Source organism: Lissotriton vulgaris, chromosome 3_1, assembly GCF_964263255.1.
Source record: "Lissotriton vulgaris chromosome 3_1, aLisVul1.2, whole genome shotgun sequence".
Taxonomy (NCBI): Eukaryota; Metazoa; Chordata; class Amphibia; order Caudata; family Salamandridae; genus Lissotriton; species Lissotriton vulgaris.
In genome coordinates, this window is record NC_141689.1 from 1355468980 (window position 1) to 1355478982 (window position 10003).

At 47.0% G+C, this 10003-nt stretch overlaps 1 pseudogene; it reads left to right on the plus strand.

The window, feature by feature from the left end:
• The first annotated feature begins 9067 nt into the window (after window positions 1–9067).
• LOC147727884 (coiled-coil domain-containing protein 43 pseudogene) lies at window positions 9068–9769 on the plus strand (annotated as a pseudogene).
• Window positions 9770–10003: the final 234 nt, after the last annotated feature.

Genomic DNA, 10003 nt, shown 5'->3' on the forward strand with positions numbered 1-10003 from the left:
ACTGTCTATGGACCAAATTCTTGACAAGCGGTCTTCATTGGGACCAATACCTACATTCCTATCTCCAGTACCTGGTTCAAAACTCCCACCGTCATTTCTATTACCGGGTGCACTGCCAGGACATAATACGGTGCCGGCTAGACTGGCGGGGGAGGCTAACAGCTCAAAAGAGATAGTGGTGATGCTGCATAGCCCAACAGTGAACAGGGCTACGACAGAGGCTGTACTAGTAACACCCCCCCAAAACTCACGACTCACCAGATCTTGCCAGTCTATCGATTGGCCTTGGATACCAACCCAGGGGTGTCAAGTAAAACACTGGACCAAGCAGCTAAAAGGAAGCGCGGGGTTCTGCCCTAATAAACAAGAATACTAAAAGGCAAAAACGTTTTATTAAGGAGCCAGAACCTCCTCAGGCTGAGCTAGAGGGTCAGCACTCTAGAGCAGATAAGTCACTTATTGAAGTCGACGAAACATCATCACCATCAGAGAGGGGAGGGGACTTTTGGGCCGAAATATAGAGTCTTGCCTCCCGATCCACAAAAGACTGGACTCCATCGAGAAAAGACTGTCCTACCTTGAATCACTCTGTATACCAAAAGCGTGAAGAACGGTTAGGGGCCCAATGGAAATGGTCGGTAATGGTACAAGAACAGTAGGCCCAAGTCAGACAGGTACTCAAAGTATAACCCCAGTAGTGACAATCATTGAGAGTGTGCCATCTGCCCAAAGTGGCATAGTCGATACTAAGCATGGGCGAAATTTGCAAATTCGCGATCCGCGAATTTGCGGATTTGCGAATTCGCAATCCGCAAAATGTGCGAATTTGTGGATTTTTTTATTTTTGCGTGTTCGCGGGATGCTTTGCGTGTTCGCGGGGCGATTTGCGTGTTCGCGAGTCTCTTTGCGTGTTCGCAGGGTTTTTTTGTGCGAGACCGCGATGCGCCCTCTGGTTCATCACTGCCACCCTCTCGTTTTTTGTGCCCTTCTGCCCTCTGTACCACTCGTTTTTGTGCCTTTCTGCCCTCTGCCCCACTCGTGTTTGTGCCCTTTTGCCCTCTGCCCCACTCGTTTTTGTGCTCTTCTGCCCTCTGCCCAACTCGTTTTTGTGGTCTTCTGCCCTCTGCCCCACTCGTTTTTGTGCCATTCTGCCCTCTGCCCCACTCGTTTTTGTGCCATTCTGCCCTCTGCCCCACTCGTTGTTGTGCCCTTCTGCCCTCTGCCACACTCGTTGTTGAGCCCTTCTGCCCTCTGCCCCACTCCTTGCCTTTTATTTTAGAATGGCGCCGGCAAGCTGCCAGCGCCATCCTAAAATAGTTACTTATTTAGCTTCATCAGGAAACACTAATAGATCAAATAAAGCAGGTGCTCAAGTTGGAGCTCAAATTCAGTTAAACTCGAGCACCTGCTTCATTTTATCTATTAGTGCTTCCTGTTGGAGCTAACTTAGTAACTAGTTTAGAATGGCGCTGGCAGCTTGCCGGCGCCATTCTAAAATAGTTACAAACACTGAGCTTGAACTTTTGCCCCCCCTGATCCGTTCCGCTCGCGGATTTGCGAGTTTTCAGCAAATTCGCGGGAATTCGCGAATCGCGAATTTGCCAAAAATCCACAAAATCCGCGAGCCGAACGGATTTTGCGCCCATGCTTAGTAGATACACACCAATCTACCCAGCTAGCAATAGTACCACAAAGCCCCCTAGCTAACACAAGGAATATGGGGGGTAGTGGGGCGATAGGAGGTAACAGCCATGGACAAGGTCACAAACAGGGAGTGAATCTGAGCAAGGGGGCTGGACCTTTGGTCCCTGGTAGCCCCGAGTTGCCCCGCCTGGCATTGCCCCTGGAGTCTGTTCCCTATGTAGTGGTTCTTGTGGGAGTACCTTCACTGAGCCCAGGAAAGGTCGAGAACTACAGGGACCTCAAAAATAAATGTATTTACTGGCTGAACCGCTATAGACCCCTGCCGAACGGGGGAACCAGTGAAATTTTATTTGCTAGACGAGTAGATTGGGTGGGAGCCAGAGAGAAGAACATAGAAGGGGACTGCTTCATGATTAATTTCAGGAAGAACTAGACAGTTAGGCACATTTGCAACCCGGAGTCTGGTAGTCCAGACTCGCCTATTAGAACATTGCCACTAACCTATTTTTACCCGGGTACATACAGCAATAACCGCTCTGATCATAAGTGGGAGGGGAATAACTGGAGGGGTGTTGATTATCAGGAAGGCAGCTGTATCTCAGGTAACATTAATAGGAATGGCCCTTTAAATAGTCCAACGTCATTTGACATGTTCTACCACCATAACAGATACAGTAACCTGGATGCTGTAGACTGACTAATGGAATCAAGGAAGCCCCCTTGCTGCAAAGCCGAATGTAAGAATTTGCAGGCAACAAAAGCTATTTTTAGTGAAATGAAGCACCTCCTTTTTGTGGAAGGATTTGTGGCAGAGGAAGGCATGGTGGGGGAAAGAAAAAGTCATACCAGAAGGATTTAATGAGTGGGATAGGATGTGATATGGAAAGCGGTTGCATTAAGGATAGAGATACAGGGGAAGAGGAGCCTGCTCCGTGAGCGAAAGGGAGGGTTTGACACAGCAGGGCGAGTGGCTTTCTAGATCACCGGCCCAGGGTGTAAACAGTAGCCTAAAACAAAAGAAAGAACACAGGAGTGTCAACATACTTTCCTGGAATGTTGCAGGCCTGAAAAACAAACTAACATCAGAAGACTAGGGTCTGTTCATGGACAAACACGATATCTGCCTTATGCAGGAGCCGTGGGCCATGGACGGATACCAACGGAGTGGGTTTGCAACATTCAATGTCCCGGCAACAAAAGGGGGTAGAGGCTAGAGATACAGGGGGAAGAGGAGGCTGCTCCGCGAGCGAAAGGGAGGGTTTGACACAGCCGGGCGAGTGGCTTTCTAGATCACCGGCCCAGGGTGTAAACAGTAGCCTAAAACAAGAGAAAGAACACAGGAGTGTCAACATACTTTCCTGGAATGTTGCAGGCCTGAAAAACAAACTAACATCAGAAGACTGGGAACTGTTCATGGACAAACACAATATCTGCCTTATGCAGGAGACGTGGGCCATGGACGATTACCAACGGAGTGGGTTTGCAACATTCAATGTCCCGGCAACAAAAGGAGGTAGAGGCAGACCGTCAGGAGGGCTTAGCACGTGGGTATAAATGAACAATAGGGAGAGTAAGGGAATCTATTCACATAGGTGAATGGAGAGTACTCCTGGTCCCCTGGACTAAATATCTAAATAACATGTAAGGAGTACCACCAGAATGAGCTCAAAGAGCGATCTTAGTGGGATGACTACAACTGGAAAAAGAAGAAAGTCCTTCTTTGGTTTTTATAAACCCATCACTCACCAACCTGGTTGGTGACATGCTTCATCATCGCGGTCCACCCTGATAGCCGAGTGCCATCAGGGTGTGCTTCAACACCTGGATTACAGTGGAGCTGGTATTCGTGTGAGTGGTGCAAGAAAAAAATGTTTAAAAATGTCCTGGTATGACTTATGCAAAAACAAATTATTCTAAGACTACTGGACACTATTAAAAATGGTGTGTAGATACAGTTAAAGGTTAATTATGACCATATGTATCTGTGCATGATAGTGCCACATGTTTCAACCGTCTTTGGAAAATACCGGGTTTTCTTCAGGAAAATGGGTGGTCAGGGCACACTAACGCACTGCCAGTCCTAGATTCCTTTTCAACCTACTAACACAAATCTGTTGTAGGCTAGTATCTCAAAACCCAAAATGGGCAAGAAAAAATAAAAATAAAAAGATTCCTAATTCTGGGCCTTAAGGCTTCACGAGATGGAGGGAAGGATGGCCTCTGAAGGGAACATATTAGTTTTCAGAGGGTATTCTCGCTAGGTACCTACTCACCTCTCCATGCCGCCCCGCTCGTGGGTAGCCACTCACCTGGGCGTTACGGCGAAACTGGTGACAGTCAACTCCCCAAATATCTCATGTGTCTTGCTAACACTTCCAGGGAACAAGCATTTAGCATTAATTAACATCTATTCCAGGCCAACACAGAGTGGCCAGGAGTCCTTGGTCATTGATATATTGAGGGGATTTGTCAGGACACTAGACCCCGAGGTTGGTATAATCATTGGGGGGATTTCAACTGTCAATTTGAACCCCTCAGTAACCCAAGTGTGGAGGACCCTGATGAAGAAAAACAATATTGAAATATACCGGAACCATCAATTCCTACAGTAAAAGCATGGACCCCTTTGGTACTCCAAATTACGTCCCTCACACTATCAGTAAGACCCTGTAATGGCCGATTAAAATCGGATAGGCCTGGAAATGTGATGTTTAACAGAGTTGGCCAATCTTCGATCATCAATTATATTTTGATCGAATCCAGATCGTGGGACAAGGTCCTGGATTTTAAGATCCAGTTTCTGTCGGACAGTGACCACAATGCCCTGGTAATGTCCCTCAAGCCAGGGAGCTGGGGACTGAGAAATAGCATCCCGGAGCTGAATCCCCCCTCACAGCCTCTTCTCCTGCTCAACAACAGGAGGAGAGTAAAATGACCTTCTATCATGGGCTCCGCTAAACGGCAGTCCCAAATCTACCTTCAAGTGTTGCCCCTCCTTAGTGATATGGCAGAGGTGGCTTCTGAGGGGGCAGTTGTTGGGAAAAATAGTAGACCCATCGAAATTCACAAACCGCTAGCCTCAATAATGTTGGAGGTTATTTTCCCACACCAGATTAGTAGGGAAAAAGTGGCCAAGTGTCACCCGTGGTATACTCCTGAATGCCGCAAACCTAAAGGAGAGTTGATTAATGCCATTAAAGAAAAAGACAAATTACGGATTAAGGCCTAAGGGTGCGGTACAAGCAGGTAATAGAAAGGGAAAGAAAGTGCGGGGAGATGGAACAATGGGAAGATTTGAAGGAGGCACTACAGCGCAGAGACCTCAAATCTTTCTGGGCAATTGTCAGTAATGAGGGCAGGGTTGACTAGAATGCTATAAGTCCAAATATAGCCCCAAGAGTATGGGAAGAACATTTTGGCAGTCTCTATGCTAGGGAAAGCAATGATGATTCTGATTTGGAGACCCTGACCCTTCTCCATAAGCACCAACCGGGGGGAGCTCTGGAGATTTCAACTCGGGAAGTAGAGATTGCCATCAACAAGCTACTACCCAACAAAGCCCCGGGCTTGATAAAATCCCCGGGGACTTGTTTCGGTCAGAACCCAAAATATAGGCCCCATACCTCTGTGTCCTGTTTAATACGATACTAACGGGCATAGATCCACCCTGCAACCCTCAAACTACAGGCCCATCAGCCTGATAGATATCGCTCAGAAGGTATTTGGAAGTATACTCCTGGATAGGATTCAGCTGTGGGAAGAGGATAACCAGATTTTGAGTAATTTGCAAGCTGTCTTCAGATCTGGTATCTCAACCATTGACCAGATCTTCGGCTTACAGGTCCTTTTCTGGAAAACTGTGGGTGTGGAGGGTGGCAGCCTCTACCTCATTTTCGTGGACCTACAGGCAGCGTTTGATCTGGTGCCCAGGAACAAGCTGTGGAGAGTTCTCCTTGACCTCGGGGTGCCACACTACCTCCTGGGGGTACTGATCAGGCTTCACACTGGAACTTACGCCCAGGTCAGATGTGGAAAAGGGGAGAACTATCTGGATGATTTCCTGTGGATAGAGGGGTACGCCAGGGGTGTGTGCTGGCCTCTACCCTCTTTTGTCTGTACATAAACAGGCTTGTTAAACACCTCCTAGCAATAAAAGATACGGATGCCTCAAGATTAGCCACAGGAAGAGTGCCCGCTCTAATGTTCGCGGGCGACACTCTGCTGTTGTCTTGAACAGCTACAGGCATCCAGCGTATCCTTGATGGATTTGCGGATTTTTGTGCCTTAAGTGGATTGGAAATCAATCTGGCTAAAACAAAATTCATGATTTTTAATCCCCCTAGGCAAACAAGACCAAACTCCGCCCTCAATGGAACACCACTCGAGAGAGTCAAGATGTTTGACTATTTAGGAATCACTCTCGAGGAAAATCTGGGATGGGACGCACAAATAACGAAATCTTCATTGAGACTAACACAGACTGTGGGTGGGTTATCCAAGAAGCACATAACATCTCCATTCAAGCCGCCTGCCCCTGTTATTGAAATATACAGGGTACAAGCTAGAGCAGCCGCATTATATGGGGCTGATCTATGGGAATACTGTCGACCAAAAGGTCTAGCAAAGGTCGAACGCACATTTATGAGAGAGCTCTTTGCCCTTCCCGCCAGTACCCCACTGGTCCCATCAAGATTTGACCTGGGGTTATTCCCAGTGGAAGAGGATGTTGCCCTGAGGCCCTTAATATATTGGCGAAGACTATGGTCTGTCCCAGAACTCGCACCGTATCATGCTGAGTTTCAGGAGGTTTGGGTGGCATTGCGATCAAGGAAAATTAATTGGGTATTGCATAATAAAGATTTATGTCCACGATTTGACGTCCCTGGGCTATGGGAATCCCCTGAGTCATCTTCTCTGGCCTATTCTAGAACCTACCTAATAATAAGGTTTAGATCTAATAATTTGTTGGCCCTGCATGCTAGTACAACAGTAGGGAGAATGGCCAGTGAATTCCTTGACATAAAAACAGATTATAAGAAGGAGGAATTCCTAGATATGATCTACCCTGTTCAAGCTAGGAAGCTGTATTTACAACTAAGAATGGGTAGTTTACCACTAAGGTCGTTCACCAACAAATGGGATGTAAATGAATGCACAGAGTGTCCGGCTTGCCAACACCCGTTAGAAAATGTAAGCCATGTATTTTTCTTTTGTCCGGCATATGTGTTGTCCTGCTATAGGTGGATTAAACCCATCTGCAGGAATCTGGGATTTCGAATACACTAGCATGCGCTCAGAGTACTTAGATATGACACCCATCCACCGATTGTCTTCGCTGTTTCCCGATTTCTGCATGACATGTGGACTAAGCGTAGAACTTTTATAATGATTTGATTCCAGATTTTAGACTTTTAAGAAAGGCATGATTCACCTTGATAACTATCTAGTTGATTTAATTCGATTTTTAGCCAGGCACGTCTCCGACTCCTTTTGAAGAAATTTTTGTGTGTATATATATGAAATGTCTTTGTAATTTTAATATGGATTTTGATGTTTTATCTCGTGATTTTATATGTACTTTTATGGCCCATTGTGGCCAAAATAAAGTTATCAATGGAATGGAATGGAATGGTTTTATCCACATACGACGAGGTGCAACATATAATGGGCAGAAGAACAGTATGTGACTTACTGATTCCTCCTTATCTAAACACCTAGGACATTTATCATTAGGAGCACCAGCCCATTTACTGGTAAATGACCTTGTTGGCAAGGTTCCCACCCTAAGCTGAAAATACAGTTTTCGATCATGCAGCTTTTCAATGAAATCCCAATATTTTTCTAAGACAGGCCAAGACTTATATTCTAAGAAGCCACCTGTCAGATGTGTGGAGAGTCCCTTAGAGCAAGCTGATGACAGGACCATTTCCCAATATCTTTCCTTCAAGATCTTTTTTGAAGGAAAGTCAGCATTGGAAGGATCGTCCCATAATTCGATCACGCCCAGTTTCATTAGTAGCAGTCTAATCTCCTTCAGCCATTTAATTTTGTGGAAGGAGTCTGCAGCAATTATATCCTTAAGGCCCTAAGCATTATGCGATAATTCCTCTGTACACCATATTCTATGCCAGAATAATAAGGGGCGAAACTTCGCCAAACCGTCCACTGCCTTTCTGCCTAGATCCAAAAAAAGTGGTCGCAGAGGAGTACTTTGTGGAACACCAGCAATTTTTCGTTGAAAAGTGTTCTCCACTGCAATTAGGTGCTTTAAATTTGCAAACCCCCATAATTCGGCACCATATAGGGCTGTTCGGGTAGTGTAGGGGGTTGTGCTGGGGGTAGTGTTTTAGGGTTGAGGGCAGTGCAGTGGTGTTTGTGTAATGTAGGGGGTCATGCTGGGGGAGTGTTTTAGGGTTTAGGGTAGCGCAGTGGAGTTTGTGTAGTGTAGAGGGTTGTGCTAGGGGGTAGTGTTTTAGGGTTTAGGGTAGTGCAGTGGTGTTTGGGAAGTGTAGGGGGTCATGCAGGCGGAAGTGTTTTAGAGTTTAGGGTAGCGCAGTGGTGTTTGGGTAGTGTAGGGGATCGTGCTGAGTGTAGATTTAGGATTTAAGGTAGTGCAGTGGTGTTTGGGTAGTATAGGCAGACCGTCCAGGATTTCGCGATTTCGCGGTTTGCCGCTAAATCAGCTCTTTTGTAAAAATGGAGCGATTTTTACAAAAGTGCCCGCGAAATCAGCACTTTTGTAGAAATCGCAGCATTTTCACAAAAGATAATGCATGCCGCTATATCCTGGGGTGCGATGCAGTGCAGGGATGTGTGGTGAACAGAGTTATCTATGACAGAGTTTGAGGATACAGACGGTGATAGGGGGGTCAGCTGTCAGAAAGACAGAGCAGTGAGGGGCGCCGCTGTGGGTGATCATTCCCTCAGATTAATTTTGCTCGGCTGGAGACAATTAACAATTCGCTGTTGGAGGGGGCGGTGCACCTTGCCCTTGACCCTGTGTGCATCAGACACATGTCTGAGCGGAGGGAGAGGCAGGGTGTCGCAGCCCAGGAGGGGAGGAGGGGTGTCTCTGATCTCCTGCTCTTTGATGTCTTGAGAGTTGTCTGAAGTGATTTCGTGTCAGCCCAGGGAGAGGGGAGATCATACGGAAGGACAGGGATACTGACATCAGATCCTGCTGCTCAGAACGTCAACATGCTGCAGCTCGCAGAATCCGCCTGCTCAAAGCCCTCTGAGCGCAGGCAGACACAGCTCTCGGAATCCCACAGCTGACAGAACATGCAGTCCACCGCACGCTACAGCTCACCGAATGCAAACACTCACAGCACCTCACAGCAATCCAGGCATCCTGTAGTTCGCAGCTTCCTACAGCTCCGAGCACTACATCACAACAGCATCAACATCATTGATCTCACACAGCATGCAGTTCCTACCAACCCACAGCTCTCAGCATCTTGCAGCTAACAAAATCCCCGACTCACGGCTACTTACATCCTACAGGATACTTCCTGTTGTGCCCTGTAGACTAGAGGAGCATGCCATCCACAACTCCAAGCATAGGCTTCGTACAGCTCAGTGCGTAATACAGCTCGAGTGGCTGTCAACAGGTCATCCACTGCAAAGGCGGCGAGGTTGGCCGGCAGTCAGAGCACTGCCCCAGTGTGGAATGGAGTCGTCTGGCTTCCAGGAGTGGCTGGGACGGAGGCTAGACGCGCTGGAGATAGATAGCGCTATGTACACGGCCTATATTCAGGGCCTGCTGCGGGAAGAGGAGAGCGACGAGGACAGGCTGGGTGCATTGCAGAGCGTTCTGAGTGCCTTCTTGGAGGAAGTTTCCTTAGACGATGTTTGTCAAGAATTTTTCACAAAATTGTGTGAAGCTGAAAAATCATCACAATCTCAGGAGAAGAAAGAAGATAAGATCAAAGCGATTGCAAGCATGATGGAGAAGCAGGCACAGATTCTAGTGAAACCGAAGGAAATTTCAGAGGAAGAGAAACAGAGGAAGGCTGCTGTCTTGGCACAGTACGCCAACATAACTGATGAAGCGGATGAAGAGAAAGGAGCAGCTGCCACTGTGGCCATCCCTTTGGAAAAATCTCTCTTTAAAAATGTGGTGTGAGCAGAGCTCTCTACTTTACAAGCCCATAGGTGAGTGAGTCATACATACCAAGATTTTTCTTTGGGTTTTTGGAACTTGTAGTTCGTTTACCCTATTATAACTAGAGAGCTAAAAATCCCAACATGCAAAGTGAAAATCTGGACTAGTTGATAATTCAAGCACGGACCTGGAAACCTTTTGAGCCCTGATGGGACTTGTGGTCCCAGGGTGCACCACCACTGAATTGGGCACAGC